The following is a 26,450-nucleotide window of genomic DNA, read 5'->3' on the forward strand; positions in this document are numbered from 1 at the left end:
GTGCTCTGCCTTCTGAGGCACAAGACATTTAATAAATGAAGAAAAGATTCATGCAGCTTCTCTTACTGCAGGAAATTACATTTTTACTGTTGACATTTGGCGCTAGATAATCAGGAAGTGACGATTTTGTTCACTTTGACTTGCTGCTTTATTCACACATCTTTTATGCGATAATCCAGTTTTGCACAAAGTTAATTCACATTTTTAGATGGAAACATAGCTACTGACATAATAATAAATACACATAAATCTGTACTTTTAAATGAACAAAGTGCACTTGAAAGCAAAAGTTTTTTTGATTATGGCCGTCCTGCCAAACACACATCACATGACAGCAGCAACTACTTAAACACCCACAAACTTGTAAACAAAGAGTCGCTGTCATTTCTGGAGAAGATTCACCTTTAAGACCAACTTGTGAATAACTTTAGAAGAGCAATGCGATCAGACGATCATTAGCCAGAGGATGATAATGTCTAAAACGTGTTGTGATCTCGTTCTAATTGAGTGCACATGCGTTTTAGCTCAGACAAACCTGAAAATATGCAGATTTTGTTTGACTAAGACGTTTAGAAATTAAACTTACAAGACATTCGTCGTTTAATTTTACTGCTGATTCCAAATATGTAATGTAATTGTAAGCTTGGCAAACAGTTTTGGAGAATTTGATGTTTTCTCATTCAGGCAGAATGCCTGAGCATACTGCCTGTGAGGTGTTTCAAAGATGGCCACCAAATGAAATCACTTGTCTTAAAGAGTCTTTGATTATAACAGGTATAAATCTTTTCACTTATACTGGCGTTATAATCAAAGACCCTTTAAGGCAAGTAATTTCCTAGAACATTACAACCAAGACAGCAACTTTTCATTTTGTGTTGATCTTATATGCATTGTTTCTTCAGATGATGAGCTTTAAATAGGACAATAAGCTATACTAAACCTAAACTCATCTGTTAAACACTAGGAAAGTTGCAAAATGAACCTATTTTCTAATAAAAGTGGAGTGTTTTGAATCATCAATTATTGACATTATTTTGGTACTAGTTAGACACCAGCCTACTTGCGAATACTTCGGCTTGCCATACGACACACAGTAAAACTTTGAAAAGACTGACCTCTGTTGGTGAAAATGAGAGGTAATTTGTATCCTGCCGTTTTGCACTTCCTATTGAGCTTTTTTCTCCATCAGAGTAGAATTGCTGACAGCTCTGGGAGACAGAATTGTGTTCGTAGCTCTTCAATATTTTATAAGCAGAGAGCTTCAATTCTCAGCGGGAGCTTGTATGTGTCAGGGCGGATTATTTTACTGCTTCAATCGTTATTTCTGCCCTTTGCCGACATTTTGGTGCCCTGGGGTGTTTCGAGGGACAGGCTTTGCGAAAAGGATACCCCGTAGAGCGCATTTGAACGCTTTTTTTCTCCTAGTTCTCCAAAATCCGTTCAGAGTGATGAAAGTGTGAGGATCAGACCGCATGCTAAACTCATTCACTGCTTCTTCAATGTCACGCTGTTTACCTTGCTATCCTCCAATCAGCCTCAAGCTTCTGTTGCCAAGCGATAAGAATTCAGAGGAAAGCACCCCTTATGTACAATATGAAAACATGAGCTAGCTTAAGTAACAACTTGATGTTTTGTGTCACGCTGAATGTGTATGTAAAACAGAGAGTTCGTGCATAGAATCTCAGTAAACTGCAGATTTTTTTCATAGATTTTTTTTCATTGATTGTGCAGCAGAGGGAGTACCAAGCCTTCACATCTTATTTGTGACTGATCCTTTCACACATGTTTCACACAGGAATTGCCCACCTTCATTGACTGGCACATCTTAGAATGGGCAATAAGAAGTATAAATAATCTAGAAACAAAGGAGTGTTTCGCTAATATGACCATATTGACTTAATAAAAAAATACAATTCTGTCATTATTTCAATATGATAATTCGATCATCATATCATTCTCTTAACCATGTTTAATACATTTTATGGATATCAAAGAGAAATATGCAATGGCAGCCTCCTAATACGGGCAGCTGATTTGTTACCTCGCTGCCTTATTAGACACTTGACAAAACTGATTTCAGAAAGCCTTTTGAGACAGAATATTGACAGAATAATATAAAAGAAAATAGAAAGAGCTTTGGCGATGATACTAAAGGAATATTTGCATCTCGCTGAAAGTGCCATTAAAAACTCAAAAAAAATGCTTTGTTCTTAGTTTTCCCCAATAGAAGGGTAAAAAAATATGGGTCGCAATGTTGGGTTAAACTGAATGTTATTGGATTGCATCCATAACAACCCACCTAGTTGGGTTAAAATGTAAATTTTGACCCATCACCGGGTTAGCTGTTGAGTTAATATTAACCCAACTATTTTAAGTAGAGTAGAGAACATTTGTCAAAAATGTATATTTACACACAAAATGACAACCAAACAGAGCTTAGAGACGTCATCTTTATTTTTAGCTTAACTGTCAACATTGGAATGCACAGGACTATGGGATGTCAAAAAACACATTTATGCTGCCTTCAAACTTCAATGAGAAGCAAGTATACCTCCTGAGAAAGGAAGTGAAGCAGAATTTGGATTTGATTATGTCTTCATGCCTTCCCGCTTTGAAATGTTGCCTCCAAAGGCAGCATTTTAGAGCGTTTGGACAAAGACACTCTGGTTACATTCTTAAAAGAGTATAAAATAAGCTAAATATAAGTTTAAAACAACTTGAGAATGAGTAAATGACAGAATCAAATTTTTGCATGAACAATCTCTTCATGTTTAATTGAGCATGCTCTAAAATAGTGGGTTATTTTACCTCAAACTTGGGTAAAAACTAGTTGGGTTTATTTAATCTAAATTATTAATCCAACTGGTTGTCCATATTTTACCCAAATTTGTATTAAACAACCCAACCTTTTTTAAGACTAACTCGATTTCCTTTCGTGTGCAACGACAATTAGCAATAAAGCTATTTCTGGTTATGATTATCAAAGTGCATTCAGCATCGATAAATTAAATTTTTTGTTAAAATGCATTCATTTTCCTTCGGCTTAGTCCAATATTTATCAGGGGTCACCACAGCGGAATGAACCGCCAAATATTCCGACATATTTTTTACACAGCGGATGCCCTTTCAGCCGCAACCCAGTACTGGGAAAAACACCCAATTCAGTTAAATTCAATTCATCTTTATTTCTATAGCGCTTTTACAATGTAGATTGCGTCAAGATTATAGTAAATTGAAACTGTGTCAGTTTAGTTTTCAGTGTTAAGTGTTCAGTTTAGTTCTGTTCAGTGTGGTTTAATTTTCACTGCTAAAAGTTTAAACACTGAAGAACAAATCCATCGATGCGCAGCTCCACAAGTCCTGAACCATGCAAGCCAGTGGCAAAAAAAGAACTTAACCAATTGGCGAAAGAGAAGAATTAAAAAACCTTGAGAGAAACCAGGCTCAGTTGGGCATGACCATTTCTCCTATGGCCAAACGTCTTGTGCAGAGCCACCGTCTAGGTGCTGGAGGCTGGAGAGTGCTGGACGTCTATCGTGGAGAAGCTGCAGGTGAAAGAAGTCACCGGCTGATGTACAGGCTTTTCTCTTCAGGATCAATGCGAGTACTTGTCTGTCACTGGGGTCTTACAAGGATCAGTCTCATGCTCTCCACTTCTCCATGCACCTACATACACACACACACACACACTCAAACACTATGGCCAATTTAGGTAATCCAATTCACATATAGCGTGTCTTTGGACTGTGGGGGAAACTGGAGCACCTGGAGAAAACCCACATGAATATGGGGAGAACATGAAAACTCCACACAGTAATGCCAACTGGCCCACCCAGGACTCGAACCAGCAATCTTCTTGCTGTGAGGTGACAATGCTAGCCCCTGTGCCAACCTACTAGTTAAAATTGTGACTAGTTTATACTTCATTTGTTTCCAATGATGGGTTGCAGCTGGAAGGGCATCCGCTACTTAAAACATATGCTGGATAATTTGCCGATTCATTCCGCTGTGGCGACCCCAGATTGATAAAGGGACAAAGCCGAAAAGAAAAGGAATAAATGAATGAATATACTGCATGTGTGGCCATCAGAGTGGATGTGATATTTACAATCTAAGGACAATTTTTTTAGTCATAAATGTCATTTGTCGGACAGAGATGTCTTTCAGAGTGATCTGATGGAATTAAACAAAGTTTGGACACAGCTAATCATAGTACACTATACGGATTTGTCTACAAGACATTTTGTAATTATTTAAAATATACACTTTTATATTAAAAATATAATCACTTTTCCTCTCTATATTTTAACATGTATATTTAAAAAAGTATGTTTTATTTTTACAAGAACACATCTGTTATGCTGAGCGACAATGAAACCATTAACTTAGTCCCAGGACCATTTATATCGAAATTGATTGATATTTAGCTGCATCAGGTTGGTGTTTCGTAACATCTAATTTTTACGAGGTGGGTCCTTAGCCCAATGCTTAACCCCCAACCTGGAGGACCATACACACATACAGTACAGACAATTTAGCTTACTCAATTCACCTATGATGCATGTCTTTCTCGTGGGGGAAACTGGAGCACCCGAAGGAAACTTTAGGGCTCAACGCAGCCACCTTCTTGCTGTGAGGTAACAGAGTTACCCACTGCGCCACCGTGCCACCCAACGGAGTCAACTATTTAAACAAAATTATCCTTTTTTTTTTTTTGCTCAAATGTTATTTGAAAATAAAGGAGACACTACTTGCATTTAATGTGCTTTCTATATATATATAAAATCACTCTTGTAAAGTCAGTTTGATGCAGGCACCAAAATATACACAATGAATATTTCATTACATACTAAAATATTTAACAAGTTATCAGATCTCCTTTTTTTTTTGTATATTTCACTTTCTTGCTGTTGGTGAAAACATACCTAGCAAGTTTAGACAAGCTGAATCTCTTAAAAAGACCCAAAATGCCACCATATTTCACCTCTAATGCTAATGACTTTACATTGGAAACCTCACCTGTCAAATGTATTTATTAATGAGTATATTTAGGTTTTTCTAAGAGTTTCAAGATAGTTCCTCCTGTCTAAAAGTGCTCATGAATGTTTTCACCACATATGCTTTATAACGTACAGTACACTCTCAGAAATAAAGGTTCAAGAGCTGTCACTGAGGTGGTACCTTTTTGAAAGGTAAATATTTGTACATAAATTGTCCCTATTAATACCTCAAGGATGCATATTAGTATCTAAAAAGTACAACAGGGTACCTCTTGAAATTTTAAGGTATTAATATATACCTTTGAGGTACCAATATATACCCTTCAGGTACAAGTATGTACCTTTCGAAAAGGTACCCCCCTAGTGACAGCTCTTGTACCATTATTTTTGAGAGTGTATATTGCCTGTGGCTTTCATTTCTAGTTAAGCTCCTTCATTTAAAAGGTATATCTTGTCTAAAGGATGACAAAATTCATAAAGTATTCTTTAAAATGAATTACATGCTTGAAATTAGCTTCTAGCTTATAGATCAAAAGGATTTTTTCAGCACAATAAATTGAGTCAAGAGACATTTAAAGTATGTACTATAAACAGTGGATAATTATTACAGTTTCGATTTGTAGAGAAGCCATTTAGCACACTACCATAAGATTTGTATTAATTCTTTAATCAAACTTAATATTACGGTCTGAAGCTAGTGATTCCTCTTCAACCCGGAGGGCATCAGGATATTGAAAGAAATTTCAGTTAATTACTTATTTTCCTGAGAGTAGCTTTCAATCTGAGGCTTCCACAAAAGCGGAGTGAGAGTAGGCCGATGCATGAAGTGCTAATTGGTTGAATGAAAAGAGAATGTCAGAAAACAGGCCTGAAGTGAATTTATACGAGATGGCAAAATGACTGAAAGGTCACTCCATTACACTCCTCCACACATGCAGAATTCAGAGCTCTTCATTCTGAGAAACACCATCATCATATTAAAGAGTGAAGAGGAAAAGAGGAGATCTACATTTCAATTACTCAAGAAAAGTCTGCAACCAGCTTTTCTTTCCAGAGCCTGAACCTCTTGAACTCTCTGCAAACCTTTTGTTTTAGGTTTGGGGTGAGACCAAAGAAACCGGTCTGTCTTTTTAATTAGAAATAAACTTCAGCTCATACAGTGTCTAAACGTTTGTGCACTATATGAAGACATCCCCAAAAAAGTGGCAAAAATAAACACAGGTACAGTTTACAAATTTATATAAAAAATAAATTTTTAGTACCGCTTGGGCGGTACTACGTTAATATGGTATACTACGGGATCTAAAAATAGCAACGGTATCAGTTTCAATACCATTATACCATCATATAAAACAATGCACTTATATAGGAGACAAGTTTTAAACATTAAATATTATTTATTTTATGTCTAAAAATGCGTATGCGTGATTGATATCTAAGATAGTGTGTTGGAGAGAGAGAGAGATAGGTTGAGGAAAGATGGCGAGTTGTGCACCAAGTGACCTGGTCTTGAAAAAGAACAAAATCTCTGCAGTTTGGCAGTATTTTGGGTTTCGACCGAACGAGGAGGGAGATGTGGTAAATACGAACAAGACAATTTGCAAATTGTGCAACAAACAGGTGACCGTGAACCTAAGGTCGCATTTACAGTATTCAGTAATCATGGTTTAGGTGCAAGCCAACAGTTTGGTGACGCGGTCCAAGCCTTACATCTTAATTTTTTATTATGCACTGTAATACCGTATACCGAGGTAAAATAGGGAGGTTTGACGGTATCAAAATTTGGATACTGCCCAATCCTAATATTAACAGAAATATATAAAGATATGCTTTATGGTTGTCAAAGGTCAAGTTATGTTTATTGAACACTAAATGGGATCTGCCATTGTCTCAAAATTAAGATAAACTGACATCAATTGCTCGTGATTATTGAAGAACTGTCTCAGTTACATTCCTACATTTTAAAGGGATAGTTCACCCAAAGGAGCGACACAGTGGCTCAGTGGGTTGCACTTTCACCACACAGAAAGAGGTTCACTGGTTCGAATTCCAGCGGGGCCAGTTGGCATTTCCGTGTGGAGTTTGCATGTTCCATCTGTGTTCGTGTGGGTTTCCTCCAGGTGCTCCGGTTTCTCCCACTGTCCACAGACATGCGCTATAGGTGACTTGAAAAAGCTAAATTGGCCATAGTGTATGTGAGTGAATGTGAGTGTGTATGGGTGTTTCCCAGTGCTGGGTTGTAGCTAGAAGGGCATCCTCTGTCTGAAACATATGCTTGCATAAGTTGGTTGTTCATTCTGCTTTGATGACCCCTGTATATAAAGTGAATAAAGGGACTAAGCCGAAGGAAAATGAAAGAATATTGAAGATGTACTTTATAGTTGTCAAAGGTCAATTGGTGTTTATTGAACGCTAAAAGGGATCTGACACTGACTCAGATTAAGATATACTGATATTTATTGCTTATGATTATTGAAGAACTGTCTCAGTTATATTCCTACATTTTAAAGGGGTTGTTTACCCGAAATGTTAAAAAAATTTGCTGTTCATTCCAAGCTTTGGGTAATGTTTTAAATAAAATGCAGTTTCTGTGCAATCAATACATAAATCAGTCAATACATAGTTGAAGTCAGAATTATTAAACCTCATAAATTTTTAGCCCCACTGTTTATTTTTCCCCCAATTTCTGTTTAACGGTAAGCAGATTTTTCAACACATTTTTCAACATAATAGTTTTAATAACTCATCTCTAATAACTGATTTATTTTATCTTTGTCGTGATGACAGTAAATAATATTTTACTTGATATTTTTCAAGACACTTCTATACAGATTAAATTGACTTTTAAAAGCTTAACTAGGTTAACTAGGCAGGTTAGGGTAATTAGGCAAGTTATTGTATAATGATGGTTTGTTCTGTAGACATCTGAAAAAAATTGCTTAAAGGGGCTAATAATTTTGACCTTACATTTTTTTTTATTAAAATCTGATTTTATTGTAGCCGAAATAAAACAAATAAGACTTTCTCCAGAAGAAAAAATATTATCAGACATACTGTGAACATTTCCTTGCTCTGTTAAACATAATTTGGGAAAGATTTAAAAAGGGAAAAATTCAAAGGGGAGCTAATAATTCTGACTTAAAATTTAGGACTGCACAGTATAATGTTTCAGCATCTATATCAAAATGTGATCATTTGCAATAGTCACATCGCAGGATATGCAATGTTGAGTCTTTATTATAGTGTGTTGAGACCTGTGACTGTAGAAGGACTTTAAAAGCATTCACGAACAAAATAAACTGAACGGTTTTTAACTTTAATAATGATTCATTTCATTGAATTATTTATACAACAAAGACTATGCAGTATTATTTTACATTTGATTATTCAATTACTGTACCTGAATACTGTTAGACTCCTCAAAAAACAATAGAAAAGTGTTTATTTCATTTCTATCACTTTCTTTATTATTAATGTAATATATAATTACATTATATAATATGTTTATTTGTTAGACTTTTATGAAGATGCACTGCCCTAAAGAATCATCCCAATCCTTCTTAAATGATCAGTTCTCCCCAAAAGAAAAATTTTCAAGTCATCAGGTGAAATTGTATCCGTAGTGCAATATATTTAGCAGAATACCAAAATATTGTAATGTTAGATTTTCACAATATCGTGCAGCCCTAATACATCAACAATATATTGTCAGGGCTCACAGGTATTAATGTTGTTTTTTTGTATTTGCTGGATTATGTGTAACTTGGGTTTCAAAAAACATTATATTATATTATATTATATTATATTATATTATATTATATTATATTATATTATATTATATTATATTATATTATATTATATTATATTATATGACATTATATTATATTATATTATATTATATTATATTATATTATATTATATTATATTATATTATATTATATTATATTATATAATTCACTTGATCAAAGCAGTGCTGAGGAAGGCACAACAACACCTCTTCTTCCTCAGGCGTCTCTGGAGGTTTTTCATGAGCCCCCACATCCTCCGCTCGTTCTACACCTGCACTGTGGAGAGCATCCTGTCTGGGTGTATCACCACCTGGTATGGAAATAGCACCAGCAGCAATCGCAAAGGCCTACATGGGATTGTGCGAACTGCTGGACGCGTAGTAGGAGGTGAGCTTTCCTCCAGGACATCTACACGAGGCGGTGGGGTTGAGTATGCTGTTGTATTTGCACTGTCTGTATTTTGTACTGTCAGTATTTTTCACTGTCATTTTATTTGCATTGTCTGTATTTTGTACTGTCTGGAGCCAGCACCTAAGATTTTCAATCATCATAGCACACGTGCTGCTGATTATGTGACAATAAAAGTTATTTGATTTGATTTGATTTGATATATTATCTGTTTTTGTGTTCCACACCTGAACAAGCAGTGGGTTTTTAAACATGACAGATTTTTAACTCTGAAGTGAACTACATTCGAAGCAAAATGGTACAAAAAAATGATATTCAAGGTTGTGTGATTATGTCAAAAGTAGTCTAAAAGTTAAAAAGTCGACAGATTATTATGTAACTAACTACAATTCTTGTCATATTAATGGTACTCGCTATTGGACTGCAATTTGTAGGTAATTTAACTCAAATCTTTCATTTTCTTTGAAGTAGGAATGCGTGATCGCTGTGCTGAACTGACACTGACTCTTTAGTGTTTAAAAATTAACATCCACAGAGGTATATGTGTCAAAATGGATACCTCTCCTTGTCAAGTTACAGAGCCACTGGAAAAATCCGACTGCCAAGTGGCTGAGGTCTGGGTTTTGCTGGATCCTGGGCTGCGAGATGATCACCCAGAGCCTCTATATGAATGTCAGCATCTCCTTTCACTGGACGCTCGCTGTGACATCATCATCATCCTCATAATCAAGCTTAAGCCAATAGGAAGGCGAGGTGCTGTAACCTCCGACATCTGACTTCTAGCCCTGTTTTCCATCACGCCCTGTGTTCCATCACACTGTGTAATGTGAAACAGAAATGTTAGCATAAGATACCGGCCTAATAGTTAAGTGAGTGTATGAACTCCAGAGGTCTTGACTTTACATCACAAATGCAGTCACTTCCAGACAGGTTTAAATATTCAGACAAATACATCGCTCACGACTGATTTGATCATATCTGACTGTCGTATCTAAGAGGTAAAAATATAATAAAACAGTACAACTGAACACACATCCAGCCACACAAAATAAAGCAACACATTGTGTTTAAAGGTGTCATGAAAATCTGGATATAGACATAGCAGAATATTAAGATTTCAGTACATGCTAATGACATACCATTAGTGTCAAACACTATTGTTTCCCTGTTCAAAATGCAAATCCAGTGAAAAACAGACCAATCAAAAGACTGTGGAGATCCACATGGGATCATTTATGTGCATTTCTCAGCAGCATTTGATTGATTTCCTAATGTGAAATCCCCCCAACTTAATCTTCAATATTTTTATTTGATCTAAACTTAAATTTTACTGTACATAGGCAATGTGCGACTCTTATTTTGAAAAAGTAAAGTAGCTTTCTGTGAAGCAAGCAGCCATGCATGACCATGAAGAGTCAACGCACAATACGGAATACATGGATGCTAAATTTATTTATTGCCACCCTGAAGAGTCATAAGGTCTGTTTATCTGTATCTTTTGTTAGTTAAACATGTATCTTAAGATATTTGCAATGTGTGTTTGTAATGAGGCAACAAACACATGTAGACTGCTGAATATGTAACTTTTATTGTATATTTCACAATAAATGTAAAAAACTCATTTGCTTATGCATAGGTTGATATTAAATCCTGGCTGTGTTTTATGTTAAATGCACTAAATACATTTCTGTCTGCCTCTTTTGTTGAGTATAATCGTAATTAACCAAATTTTCATCTATAACACAACTCAGGAGTAAACTAGATTACTTTGGTGGCATAAAGTTACTTACTCACTCCTACTTAACATAAGCCACTTGACCACTTCTCTACCATTCAGTTATCAAAACTGCTATTTAACAAGTCATTTACTCCATTTGTTTCAGTCACATGATTATGCTTTTTTGTGAACAAACTGCATAGAAAAAAATTGTGGTTTTGAAAATACCCGTGTTCCTGTTGACAGGGTCTCAGAGCAGAGCTCATCAATAATAATCACAAACCTTCCAAATATGGTCAGAAACACCCATCTCATATTAAGTCCAATCATAGGGCTTGAAAATATACCTTTAATAACCTTTTCTGGAAAATGTTTGCACTTATTATAAGCCACATAACTTTCTTTTCAACATCAGAGAAATTAAAAATATATATATTATATCAATGCATTCTGTTGCACCTTTAAATGATCTATACAATAGGATGATTTGGGTATGGGGGAGTTCATTATGAAAGACTGGTGTTTATGAAATTCATGATGTTGCTGGTGATTACAAAATATCAACCAGGAATTAACATTTAACATGTTAATTTACTCACCTTCAAGCCAGTTGAAGATTTTTAGCTGAAAACATGGTCCATTGAGATTCATAAAGTGAATTGAACAGCAATACCAGCACCTTTGAGAGTCAAAAAACAAAAACAAAATTAATATTCATTGTTCTGACAGGAATATGTTGATGAAAAAGAAAAAAAAAAGTTGTGCTTTTTTAAAGGATATTTTTCAAAAAAGAAATACAATATATATATATATATATATATATATATATATATATATATATATATATATATATATATATATATATATATATATATATATATATATATATATTCATTCCTTTATTTTCTTTTCAGCTTAGTACCTTTATTACCTGTACCTCATGTTTATGGGGAAACTGGAAACCAACTGACCCAGCCGGGGCTCAAACCAGCAACCTTTTTTCTGTGAGGCGATCATGCTGCACCTCCGTACAAAAATACAAAAAACAAAATACAAAAAAAAGTCAGCATTACAGGCAAAAAACATTGTTAGGCTATATAAGATTGTTTTTATTATACAATTTTAGGAATTAAAACTCTTTTAAACAAGTAATCATAATTATATTACATTGTATAGTACATGCAGTACATCATAACAGCTTTAAAACAATCAATATACACTTCCAGTTATAAACAATTTAATTTTGTATGTAGAACACACTTTACTACAAGTTATACCTAAACCTAATGCAAATGACCTATGTGAAAATACAAATATGCTTACCCAATCTATGCAAATTAAACATTACACCAAATTGCAGAGTACTTTCTTAAAATAGCTTTGTTTGTGCTTTTTTTCTGGAATTAAAGACAGCTAATTTAGATCCTAGCACCTGTATATTTCTTAAATAATTATTCACTTTGCTTACACCTCTGGTAACATGATTACCATGACTTTATTAACAATTTACATTCTGTTTAATTAACAATGCATTGCTAAGAATAAATCACTCTTAAATTTAAGTAAGTAAATCTCAAAAGATGTCTATATTTACTTTAAAATGGACTGTTTGCCATGATTTCAATTAATAATCCCTCATAATTCATAATAGCCTATAACAGGGATGTATATTACCCGTAACATTAAAAGTGCAAGAGTATGCTTATCTACACAACTGCACAATAGTCATCTTCATTACACAATCTGCATCTTGAACACAAAGGTGCCTGTCTCTCACGCGCTCATACGCACGCACGCGCGCGCGCACACACACACAGTCGTGCTCCTGTGACTCGGGTGAGCGCGCGTGAAATTACAGTCGCTTTCTCATTCTCGCGCTCTGAGGTAACAGTAGCAGGAGTCAGTCTGGGAGAATCTGACTTGAGTCTTCCACACACATCCACGGGATAAAGAGCAACAGACTCGGGCTTTACACGGACAGACAACACTTCTGAAGGCTGCAGGTATGATGAGCACTTCACACATCAGCCGCACAAACGCCGAGCAAAAATATGCCAGAAACTGCCTGTGGAGCAAAGGATTCTTCAACATTAAAGAATAAAAATTGAATGATGTGCGAGATATTTTCAGATTTTGTGAAATATTAACCGAAGTGTGTTTTTGTAAAGTCTCTGAATGTATTAAAAGAGCAAGTATTTGATGCTGAAGCAAGAGTTAATGACATAAATGAAAACTTATTTTCGAGTTCTTGCTGCTTGTAGCTGAATACATGTGCTATTCTGCCACCAATATGTTTTTTCGTGGAAAATAAGAGCTAGATACAGTTATCATAATTATGCATTCAAATGGTACCTCATTTTCTATAACATTTTTAACAGTAACAGGTGTTTTAGTTAGTATAACACCAACATTCTGAATCTGTTATTGAAAATTAGCTATTGTGATATTCATTTAACTACGTGTGAGATTTTCTTTCCATTCATTTACATTGTCAATTACTTCTGAAATGTACCTCGCACGGCAAGTCCTGAAATCAGTAACACAATCTGATAAAATCACACATTTTAGGTAATCCAATCTCGTTATTGCGTGGATAAAGTGATCTAGCTACTTCGGATAGATCCTGATTGGTCAATCTAGGATATCACGGATTAGATTTAGCCAAAATTCCGCGCGATAAATCCAGTCATTTTAATAGGAGTGCATCACGTGATTTAGAATTTTTCCTATTTTCCTATTTTCCTATAGTGCCCCCATATGAGAGTAACTAACATAAAACCCATTGTAAACAATTTGTGACTCTTCAGCTTTAAAAACAAAACCAAACAAACAAAATTATATATATATATATATATATATATATATATATATATATATATATATATATATATATATATATATATATATATATATATAATGCTCAGCATATACGTGCTCACAAATCTCTTTTAAACTCTTCTTTTTAATAGGAAGCTATACAATTTTATATTTGTGCATAATGCATATACATTAGATTACTCACAGTACTGAAACCAAATCTGGAGCTTATCTAACAAAATAACTTATGATAACGGTCCAAAAACTAGTACAGCCAAATGTATATGTAATAGAAAAATATTAAATACAAATTGTAAAAAGGAAAAAATCAAGATAAACCAAAAAAATTAAACAATTTAGTTGAAATTTTGTAGGTTGTAATTAAAAATAAATATTTTACTTGAATTGAATTGTATTATCTTTCAATTTCTAAAGATGTTCTGTGACTAAAATATTATTTTAATAAATATATCTGTTTAATAAATCTGTTTTGTGTAAATGCACCAAAATAAATTCACTGAGAAATGGATAAAAATAGTAATTTTCAAAATGGGGTGTACTCAATTATGTTTAGCATTGTATTTACATAAACTGGATATAGTGAGGCTCTTGTTGACTCATTTCTTACTTTCACTACTCTCCTTCAGTCTCAAAAAGTGACAGGAAATGTAAAATCTTTAATATCTTTGAAACATCATTATTTAATGAAAAAGTTGAAGTATAGATAGTTTATGTTATTATGCAACATTGTAAATTGAAATGTTCTTAAACGAAAACATTGAGTCATAATATTTCAAAATAATTTCTGTAATTTAACATAACAAATTGTATTTGAATGCATTCGAAACCATAATACATTCATGTGAAAATTCTGAAAGGATACGTAAGGTTTCCCGGTGGATTCCAATGAATTATCTATGGGATATATCATAAATTTGGAGAAAAGAACACAAATGGTCAGTATGTTTATTCATGTTGTTAAAGTGAGAATTAAGAAAACTAAAGAAAAAATTTTGAGGAAAGTAATGCAGTGGACTGAATAGAGATATTGCAACAGATATATCATGCTGCATTAAAATAGCAAGCATAGTTATTCCGCTCCGCTTGAAGTCTGAAAACACATGAAGGCAAATTTACAGCTGATTCAGACTTTGACAATTGAAATTTTTGGCATTTCAGAGAAAATATCACAAATATTTTGAATAACACCTTCATTACAATAAGCCCTATATTCCAGTCAAGGGATGAAATCAATTAGATTCATAAAATAAATGGTAAAACGGTGATTTATTTTCCCTCGCCAACAGATTTCTTTTACAGCATCCAGCCAGATTAAAATTCAATAGCTTTAAAGATTTTAACCCTTTAAATTCCAGTTCATTTATATAATGCCTCTTGTTTTTCTATGAAAGAAAATCCACCTCACACAGGTACAAAACACATTCTGATATCTACACCCACATAGATATAACTGCATCATTAATATCAACTGGTGTGCAGAGCTTAGAAGCAGAAAACGGGAAAAAGCATTTGCTTTACATGCCTATATATTTCCTTAAAACCTGAAAAATGGTCACTATAGTAAAAGAAAAACTCACATTTTTAGAAAATTAAAGCTTATTAACAAAATTTGCATGCTTTTTATGGGGCGACAAGGTGGCTCAGTGGTTAGCACTGTCACCTCACAGCAAGAAGGTCGCTGGTTTGAGTCCCGGCTGGGTCAGTTGTCATTTCTGTGTGGAGTTTGCATGTTCTCTCTGTGTTCGCGTGGGTTTCCTCCGGGTGCTCAGGTTTCTTCTGCAGTCTAAAGACATGCACTATAGGTGAATTGAACAAACTAAATTGCTCGTAGTGTGTGTGAATGAGTGTGTATGGATGTTTTCTAATACTGGGTTGCAGGTGGAAGGGATTCTGCTGTGTGAAAACATATGCTAGGTAAGGCAGTTTATTTAGCTGTGGTGACCCCTGATGAATAAAGGGACTAAACCGAAGGATAATGAATGAGTGAATGCATGCTTTTTATGATTAAATGGTTCTGGGTAAAAACACTGTAAAAATTCTACACAATTCATTCATGTTGTCCCAACACAAATCAATTAAGTTTAAGTGGATTAAGCATAAACAAATAAGTTGTCCCAAAAAAATGAAGAATAGTGTTGTTTCAGCTCATTTTAATTAAGTAGTTTGAACAAGGAGCATTTTTATGAGTGATTATTATAATTTTAATAATTTGCTTTGAGGACATTTTTGTCCAGAAGGTCTTTTATGTTACTATTTTTATACCAAGTGTAAAACCAACGTAGGTTCATTCTGTAAACGTATCCTTTACATTTCTGGAGGTCGCGAATTATGTAGTCAGAGATACATATGGCTGCTTTTCATCTTTACAACGAATAGTACGGGGTGGTATGACACTGTGGCGAATAAAATGCTCTCCCATTTTCTCAAAGTGCCACAAGGAGGCGCTGCTCTGTTCTGCCCTCTGTCGAGCTTCCAAAACCTTACTTCCGGGGTCGGGAGAAAGTGGAAGGTCAGCTACACAATAGAAGACCATAAAAGGGGGTGTTAAGGCGTTTTATTTTTTCACGCCTACCTCCGTATAAATGCCTTTCCCACTGTTTCCAGTTTGTCCATTAGCTTGCCATGTCGGCCAACTTGAAATGCAAAGAGTTGACCACGATGACTAGGTTTGAGTCTGGTGATAAGTAGTTCTAGAAAGTGACAAAAAGAGACAAAAACAGAGTCCAAAAAATAAAATAAACAAGTAAAAAACAGGGTGAGAATGTGGTAAAATCTGAAAACGCGATAAAAATTTGGCGAGGGCTTTTCTTTTTCTGTAATGATTTTTAAAACTGTCAGTTGGGTTCAGGGAAGTGGCTGGATAGGTCAACTGGTGCTTTTGAAAACACTATTGGTTGGGTTTACAGAAGGAGGAGGGTTGGTCAGTCGATCAGTCAGTCAGTCAGTCAACAGTGGCCTCTGGTGGATTTACGCGAGACAAATTCGAGATCTCAAATAGCACATACAGCAGCCTCTGGTGGATTTGCGAAAAACAAAAATTGCAAAAAAAATATAGCTCCTCCAAAAAAAGAAAAAAAAAAAAAAAAAAATATATATATATATATATATATATATATATAATTTTTCCATATTGAAGGATAAGGATATATAGTTGTTAATGCTTCCAGGTTTAAAGGGCCATGAAACCCCCTCGTTTCAGCAGGGTGTTTTCACACCTCTACTTTGGAAAAAGTCAGAAAAGCGGGCGTGTCCAGCTCTGTTTAGGGGGGAGTGTCGGAGGAACTAAAGTGGGATGGTGTGGGAGTGTCTATTTGGGCACGCGCGAGTTTCAGTCAAAATACACACACGAGAAAGTGATGGTGTATTTTTTACAGTCATTGTGTTTAACCTACATGGACATCTGTAGTTGAATTTTTTGCCAGATTATTAAATGTTGGACTTTAACTGCAGTTTGACTCTTTCATTCAGGGAATTCATTCATGCCCCTCGCGAAAAACGCGATATTTGATTCGAGGATCTGCTCTAAGCGTGTATTTTTCATGCAATGTTTGATACCGCACGGCGAATGAGAGGAAAAAAAGCTCCGCAATTCCCGGAAACTTAGATGCACTCAGCAGGTAGCGTCAGAAAGCCGCGTGTGTTATTCCGGTCACTAAATGCGGTGCTAACAAGTTTGCACTCAGTGCAATAGTTAACTTAATTCGATACGAACAAACTGAATAAACAAAGAGCACTGGTCGCTCACTTACCAAATCTGTAGAGACAGGACAATCACCAGCAACTAGAGCCGCGTCTTTATGAAGAGAAGACTACAAGCAAATCTGGATTTCAGCGTTTGCAGATGAGAACAGCTCTCAGGTAAACAATAATCCTCCTTAGACACGTAAGTTATTGTTGTCGAGCGTCGCGTACACTGTTAATCCACACGTGACTCTGAGTTCTCACAGAGAGAAAATGAAAACGAAACTTAACTGCAGCAAACTATAAAAGCAACACTCCACGCTTGTTTTGCCAACACAACGTGGCGTCTCTGGTGTAAACAGTGACACTAATGAATATTAATGAAGTTGCAAAATAGAGCGCGCTGATTGGTTTGAACCAAGCCTTACTCATGCATTAATGTATCACACTGTAAGACGTAATAAGGCACACTCTGGCACAGACGTCCAGTCTGCACGCTGGAATACAACGCTATTATGTCATGACCGTGACGCAGCTTCAAAAATTCGTTTCAAACAGGAAGTACGAATTTGCTTGAAATAACGCAAAAACAACCAATTTACACTTTTTAGTGAAATATAGGTGTCATAATAGTGTTTTTAGCAGTGTGGGACACATATACCACTGTCAACAGCTCAAAAAATTTGTTTTGGTGTTTCGTGACCCTTTAACAAAAGTACCCCAACAATGACTGAAACCACACAAATTAGAGGGTCCATTAAATGGCGTAAACTTTTCGGCAGACAAAGTTTTTGGTGGGGGGCTGCACAGTGGCGCAGTGGGTAGCACATTCGCCTTACAGCAAGAAGGTCACTGGTTTGAGCCCCAGCTGGGTCAGTTGACGTTTCTGTGTGGAGTTTGCATGTTCTCCTTGTTCGCATGGGTTTCCTTCGGGTGCTCTGGTTTCCCCTACAAGTGCAAAGACATGCAGTACAGGTGAATTTGGTAGGCTAAATTGTCCATAGTGAATGAGTGTGCATGGATGTTTCCTAGTGATGGGTTGCAGGTGGAAAGGGCATAAAAAATATGCTGGATAAGTTGGCGGTTCATTTGGCTGTGGCGACCCCAGATTAATAAAAGGATTAAGCTGAAAAGAAAATGAATGAATGAATGAAATTTTCGGTGGCAGAAAATTCTGTACATCTCTAATATCAACACACCTTTAGATTCCCATTGTTGCACTTTTCTGCTGTGTGATTGGCTCTTAGATCACTATAGAGTAAAAAGTCTAGAGCTTAACATTGTTATTGACATAAATCCCATTGCGGTTTGATATAATATTGTTTATCGGCCCAGCCCTAATAGTAGAACATTTTCAGAATGAGTCTGTGTTGTGTAAAACAAATGAAATGAAATGAAATGAGGGTAATATAATAAGACTCCAATGCAACTTTTCAACATATGCTCTTAGTATTAACAGCCAAAATGATTGAAAAAATGAAAAAGGCAAAAATTACTCAGGGGTTAAGCAAAAGTGAGTGAGTAAACAATGTCAGATTTGACATTGTCATGTGGAAAAAACTCAATTTCTGTCTACATCTGCAATTCTAATGGACATATAGGCAGATTTAAAGGCTCTAGTTGTTTAATCATTCACAATGGCGATGCTTTTCAACAGTTTATTCACAAATCTGTCCAATTGTACATCCAGTTGTTTGTTTTGCAATAAGCTCTGGCTTTCGCTTCCACATTGTTCTCTGCAGTTATTTGTTTCAAAGCTGACATGCTGAATTTGTGTGAGCAGTTGTGATGGTAATATTTAGCTGCAAGAGTGCTATTGACTGCAGTCCAGCACTGGTCATTTGCCTATATTTGAGTAAGATTTTCCATGCCACCAGGAAAGGGGTGGTGAGGTCTGTTGCACTCAGTCGTATTAAATTATTCAGATACCATCTCTATTTTTCACAGAAACACTGAGCGACGCACAGCGAGACATCTTAATTAGTAGAATAGTAGAAAACAGCATTTGAAACCCACCCGCACTCCAGTTTTAAAGCAACGGATACTCACAAGTGCAATGGGCCACAATAACACCTGCACTGTTTTTCAGGGTTGCCTGACTGAAAATATTTTGATGAGCATATGAAGTCTTTGTATGGCCGTCTACAAAGCCAGTTTCTACAGTGCTTTGTCTCACTATAAATGGCACCAAGCACACGCACAGCCCTTTGATCCCTCACTCAAGCCTCTTTTGTCTTTGCCGCTCACTTTCACCAATGAAAAAGCCTGTATGCTAACAGGGGAGTGAGCTGCGTTTGTGCTGGTCACCATCAACATAATGGCAAGCATGAATAATCAGTCCATTTTCCACCAACATTAAAGGCAGAGAAAATAAACAGCTTAGTTTCTTTATCTTTCCACCATCCAGCATCTGTGCGCTGCTAATTAATCTGAATAGTGCTTTTAGTTAAAAAAAAGTTTATTTATTTATTTATTTGTTTGTGGATGATTCAGTGTTTTCACTGCTGTGATTTTATTGATAGCTAAGATCGTAGCGTGTAAGTTTGTTTTATCAAGTGTGGATTGTTGGAGTGTAATTCTTTGGTTCATTATTTAATTTTTAGTGTGCTTTACGCCCCATTCACATTGGGCTTCAGCATCAACGCTTGACAGAGGGCATGTCTGAATTTGGGGCTGACACGATAGTCATAGCAGCATCAGTCAATGAAATTAGTCAGCAATGGGCTACTGTCTGAGCTGGTGTATTTGCATAATGTGATCTGATTGGCTGACGCTTCCGTCTGCGCTTAATAAGTTGAAAAAGTTCCAACTTCTGCAGCGAGCAACGCCTCTGAAGCAGCGCCGACCGATCCACAATGCAGTTCGGCAATGCCCGACGTCTCCCATTAAAGGTTAATGGAGCTTTGCAGCTGACGCCCCGTGTGAATAAGCAACACGTTCTCACTCCCAACTCGTCACATACTGACGCTTGGTCAGGAACCCTCGGCGTCAGTTATTGACGCACAGGGTACCCCTTTAGCGTCATATTTAGACGTGCAGGGATTCCCTATAGAATCTGTGCCTGAGCCTGAGGCGTCATAGGGAGACGCTGGAGGCGCGTATAATTACCAATAGATGTCAACAAACTTTTTAAAACCTGATTTACGCCTATTATCACAGTTTTCTTATTTTAAAAATATGTAATTTTTATTTTGTTCATGAAAAGCGTCTGTAAACGGGGTCGAAACTACTGTATGAATAAACTTCGGCCCACGTGACATCCCTTCACGGTGAGTTTAACGCCGCTCTGCTATTGGTCAAACTGCATCAGCGGTGAGTTCTCAGATGAGTTCAACTGTCAACATTAAATATTACGTTAATGCTGCATAATTTATTTTTATAGGAGATTAGTTGGTGTTTATAAATATGTTATCATTTACTTTATATTTAATGAGTGAAAATATATTCGGTTGTCCAGTTTAGGGTAACTATGCCTAATAAAACTTTGATTCATTCATATTATTTATTATTTTTTTACTTTAAAAAAATATTAAATTTCAAGTAGTAAGTTTAAAAATGTTTTCGGCTGATATTTTTCATTTTAAATTATTTATTAAAGTTGGGGTCATTGTATGTGGCGATCTATTTTTTACAGTCTATGCTCGCTATCCCAAGGTTCATTGCGATCCCAAGGTTCACTGCGGTTTTCCACAAGGTAAGTAAAAAGTAAACAAATAAACACGATTTGTTGATAAAGCATGTACTGTAAACTAGCGACGTTATCTAATTACATCAAGTTCATTTATTAAAAACATATTTTTCTTACATATAACGTTGGTCATGCATTAGAACAATATACATTTTAAGATAAGGAACAGTGTAACCAGATTGTTGTTTTCCACAATAGAATTCGTGCAAAATCTATATATAATATGCAATATGCAACTCTAATAATACAAATGTATTCGTAATTGTTTTAATATTAAAGAACATCAAGTGTTTCCAAAGGTTTATTGTAAAAACAATTATTTTCCATGCCTTTAAAGGAAAAAAGTCAGAAATTTTGCCCGTCTGAGCACATTTTATTCATTGTACAACACAAAACTAAACAAAAAAAATAGCTTAATCTACCACACACACACACACACACACACACACACACACACACACACATATATATATATATATATATATATATATATATATATATATATATATATATACAGGTGTACATTATAAGGTGTTCACTGTTCAGATATGAATATTTTTTCTTTGCTCTTTTCAGGTTCTTTAGATTTCTTTAAAAATCCAATTTTGTTTTCTAATAAGCAAAAAGTAAAATCACTTTACCCATGTTTATATGTTAAATTGCACTTGTGTCTCTCTCTATCTCTGTTAACACATTTATATTTGTTTGATTAATTCTTGTGTCTTTCAGCCTGTTTCTGCCTATCACCATGAGTGATTCCTCAATACTCAGATTTATCATCAAGATCTCAATTATAAGCTCAAGTTTTGATGACAACTTGGTGATCTGCAGGAAGCACCACCATGTAAGGAAGGCCAAGACCACTCTGGAATCAGTCAAGGGTTAGTGAAGTTTTTCATTCCATGTATATTAAATATCTACATTGTTTAGGCATATGTGATTGTATGAGATAAAATGCATTTATTCTTTCACTACTATTGTAATAACAGAAAGAAACGCATTAGTTTTACTATTACTATTGTTTATGACAAACATTAAAAAACTACAGCATAAGCTCACAAAATATTGTGGCCTAACTGTTTAAAACTAATTGTTCTGGGTGTTGATAGTGGCCAACCATTTTTTTTCTTTTTCAGAAAGTATTTTGTTTTGTCTGATTTTATGACACCTTATAGGCCATCAACTGCCCACATTGGGGTTTAGGAAATTAGAACTGCTTATGCTGCTTGTCTACTAGTCTTCGGATAAGTTAGAAATGTTATAAATGTACATTTTTTTGTTGTTTTTATCTGGTACAGCTCATAGGAACTCCAATCTTCCCAACTGTGAGAGGGCCTTGCTCCAGTGACTGTCAGTGTGTATTTCATTGTTTCCATTAGTCCCTGTATCTGTAGACCTAGGGGACAGTGGGCTAGAGTAAAATTTTGGTTTTATTTAAACTAAGGCATACTGATGGCCTTTTTATCTCAGATTTGGTCATGCAAGTATTAATATATCCTAAAGTATTTTTATATTCTTTCCATTGGTGGAAAAGATGTTGGTATAATTATTTTTAATGGACTGCTAAGATCTCAGCAGACATTTTTCTGAGATATTCTTGAGTGGGAGTCTGTGCAATACAAGGTGGATAGTATTTGCAAGGAAGAGCTTGATCTGTTCTGCTTCCACACTAGATATACTGCCAATTTAAGTAGATATGAACCATAAGCATAACCATTTCAAGAATGCACGAGGTACTTTAAACTGTATGTGTTGAAACTAAATTAACAAGAAAACAGCTCTTTGATGTTCACCTAGTAAAATTAGATTAGAAGATATAAACTGTTATGCACTTGTTCTGTACTGTTTCATTCCTTTTTCAAACACTGGCATTTTTGAAGGTTTATTTACAGCTAAGGATTAAGAATTGACAGGAAGATTTGTGGACTACATCAACTAATGACACTACCTCCAAAGAGTTGCAAAAAGCTGTCCAAAGTTTCAGCACCATCTTTAAGCCCATGATTTTAGTGTGTTTCATGCCTAATCACATGAGTTTATATCTGAGATAGATGAACTATGTAATTGTCTTAAACTGATCTACAAGTAAATGCCAAAACTTATTGGTTTACTTATTTATTTATTTGTTTGTTTGTTTGTTTGTATATGTTAACCAGGTGAAATGGAGTGAGGCATACCAGGATATGCCTGGTTTTACTTTTGGGAAGGAGGTTGAACAGTGCAATATTTCTTCTATAGGATTGCAGTGACCAGACATGCTACTGTAACTCTCATGGTCATGTGCTGGAATTAGCAGATATTCAACAATTTGGCCATCTCGCTGACCTGTTGATATCAGAAGGTAACGATATCCAGTAGAATTTGTTTTAGTTGTTCAGTAACCTATTTAAATAGTATTGTGATTTTTTGATTGCTTATCATTGTAGACCGCAACAGCTCTGCAAAGCAAGTTGGAAAACAGAATCCATGAAACTGGCAGTGACTGGAAACCAATTGGAAGACTTTGGTCTGTGATGTAGAGGAGTGGGCAGAGGGTGAGGAAATTCTTATTAATATTACATGTAGTCATGAAAAATTGTGTTACTATTACTGTCATTTTTTTTTCAGTAGCAGAAGCAAAGACAACAAAAAGAAGAAGTGATGTGGATGTCTTCGTCATATTGCATGGTATGTACACTAGACTTCTGTCAGTGTTGATTCTTTAAAAGTTGACGTATAATCCTTGTTATTCAACTTTCTTTTCATAAATATATTTCAGACTCTGCTGACCCAGCAACAAAGAGGAGGGTGTTCAACATCATCCTGCTAGTCAGGATTCTTCAGGAGAAGCAGTGGATTCTTGTGGCAGAGATGGCCAACCACTATAAATACCTTTCAACTCATCCTGGTTCTTTCAAATAACTTTCCTGCTTGTTTGCTACTGAAATGTACTGGTATGTATTTGTATTTTTTGGCACAGACATAAGCATAAGGTTACCCAGTCCAAAGGATATTAATATATTTTAATGTTGTTGTGTTCTTCTTTTAAGATTCGACATGTGGCCTTAACGAAGAGGGGTTAAAAGGTCTATGGATCATCATTCTCAAAAAGCAACAAAATAACTGAGAAATAAACAACAATACGATGGTGCAATCTAGAGACCTGCAAGGTACCTGCAAGTTTTGGCTGGAGCAGAGAACATAGATTTTTTTTAAATAAAGCTCCAGCTGATGAGTATGACATTGACTGTGGATTTTCTTTTACTGTAATCCAGAAGAGGATGACCTTAACCCTGAATCTAAAGCATGTAATAAAATCTGTAAAAAATTAAATAAAATTGTCATCATCTATAACCAAATTGTCTTTTTTTTTTTTTAAATACATAGATATGTACAGTATGTAAGCATTCCTCTAAAATCAATCAGTGTTGTAAATTAAGACCATTATTGTATGCCTAACTGCTTACAACATATAACGATTTAAGGAACTCTATATTAAAATGAAATTATTACATTAAGTGACATTAAGAGCTTTTAAAATATTAATTTTATGATACATTTTTATGATAAATTTAATTTTTGCATATACTTGGGCAAAAAATGTACATTATTATGGTCAACTGCTCAGATACCTCCAGTCAATATGTGGCTGAGTCAGGCAACCACACTTCTACCTCTGGAAAAATTAACCTATGATTTACATCAAAGATCTGATGGATCTATTTGGTCCTCATGGATTTTTCTTAAAAAAAATAAATAAATAAATAATCTCCTTTTATTTTTGTCCTTACTTTGAAACATTTGTATTAATTTGTTAGAATGTCTAACAAAAAACTGCTGCACTTGTTGTGAGATAACAGTGCGACTGTTGTTATTCTGAAAATAAAAATTAACTTTGTATAATGTTTTATTGAATGCAAGATAAAAAATAAAATATTTTCCAAGAGATGGATTGCGGCTGGAAGAGCATCTGCTGCATAAAAACATGCTGGAAAAGTTGGCGGTTCATAGCACTGTGGCGACCCCTGGTAAATAAAGGTACTAAGCCAAAAAGAAAATGAATGAATGAAAATAAAATATGTATTGAACTATGTATTTTTGGTAGACATAGAACTACACAGTAACTTATAAATACAGCACAGAACTATTTTACTTCTAGTTTAGATAATTTAAATGTTTGCATTTTTATTTTGTTGGTTAATGGCTATGTATTTTTAATCATTTGGAGGTTTGAACTATTCGCAGCATTTGAAAGGATATCTTTTCATCATTGTTACCTCATTTCTCAATATTTTCATGATTCTTACAATGCAGCAAATCTTACAATCATTTGATCATAAAGAAAATAATTAACAAATTAACCCACATGCAGGACAAAGACATGATGTGGAATCATTATTAAACACAAGTTCATCCATTGTCATCAAATCATACTGTTACACAAACAGTTGAAGATTTAGAAAGTAAAAATAATCAGATAAAGAGTGGTTTTTAAACAAATACATGTCTTTAAAAAGGTTTTATTTATAAACATTTACATATTTTAAAAGAGCTTTTATCCATATTTCAAATAAAGTGAAAACAATTAAACATCACATGATGACCATTAATGAAACACACTTTCAGAATTACATCCACACATATTATTCTGAACTCATAATATTTGTGATGAACATAGATCACTATTGCTAATAACTTGTAATTAAAGAGGATACTAATGTTTAGCTTATTTTTACAGCTTTTTTTTTTTTTTTTTTTTTACCACAACTGTACATGTGACAATACTATTTCTTGTCCATGTTGAAGATAATACATCTACATAGGTTAACTGCCCTTTTACTCAAAGGGGATGAGTAGAGCCCCGTAGAAAAGGAAAAAGTATTCACATTTCAAACGAGAAATGAGTGAGAGAATATCAGCAAGACTATTACCTATGCTATGTTCAATAAATAATGTTGGATATAATAGTCTGGTATATACTGATCAAGTCAATAAAAGCTGTTTAAAAAATACTCATTGTAAAATAACAAATTTATGCCTGGCTTTCATATATGTCATAAATATATGCACAATGACCTTATTCAGATAGTCTTTAGTTCATTAAAATTTGTATCTGTTCCATTTTATTACAAAAAGGCTTTAAACTACATTACCCACAATCCTTTGTCGCTGTATAGATGGGAGGGGAAAGACATGGCGCTACAAATTGTAGTTCCTCGAAAGGTGTAGTTAGGGTTAAGTTTAGGGTTACGATCTTGGTTAATCGTTAACTATTTAAAACACAGCGATAACTCATTGATAAAGGACACTGTTAGTAAAGTGGCAAAGTTAGCAAAACATAGTTAGCAACC

At 35.0% G+C, this 26,450-nt stretch overlaps 1 protein-coding gene across 1 annotated transcript in view; it reads left to right on the forward strand.

Annotated features, from left to right (window-relative positions):
- The first annotated feature begins 12,773 nt into the window (after positions 1-12,773).
- Positions 12,774-26,450, forward strand: part of si:dkeyp-72h1.1 — a 47,867-nt gene continuing 34,190 nt past the window's right edge. The window contains 1 exon segment of the mRNA NM_001082935.4: positions 12,774-12,916. The gene's annotated coding sequence lies outside the window, so the exon portion shown is untranslated.

This window comes from Danio rerio, chromosome 20 (assembly GCF_052040795.2).
Source record: "Danio rerio strain M-AB ecotype USA chromosome 20, GRCz13ab, whole genome shotgun sequence".
Lineage (NCBI taxonomy): Eukaryota > Metazoa > Chordata > Actinopteri > Cypriniformes > Danionidae > Danio > Danio rerio.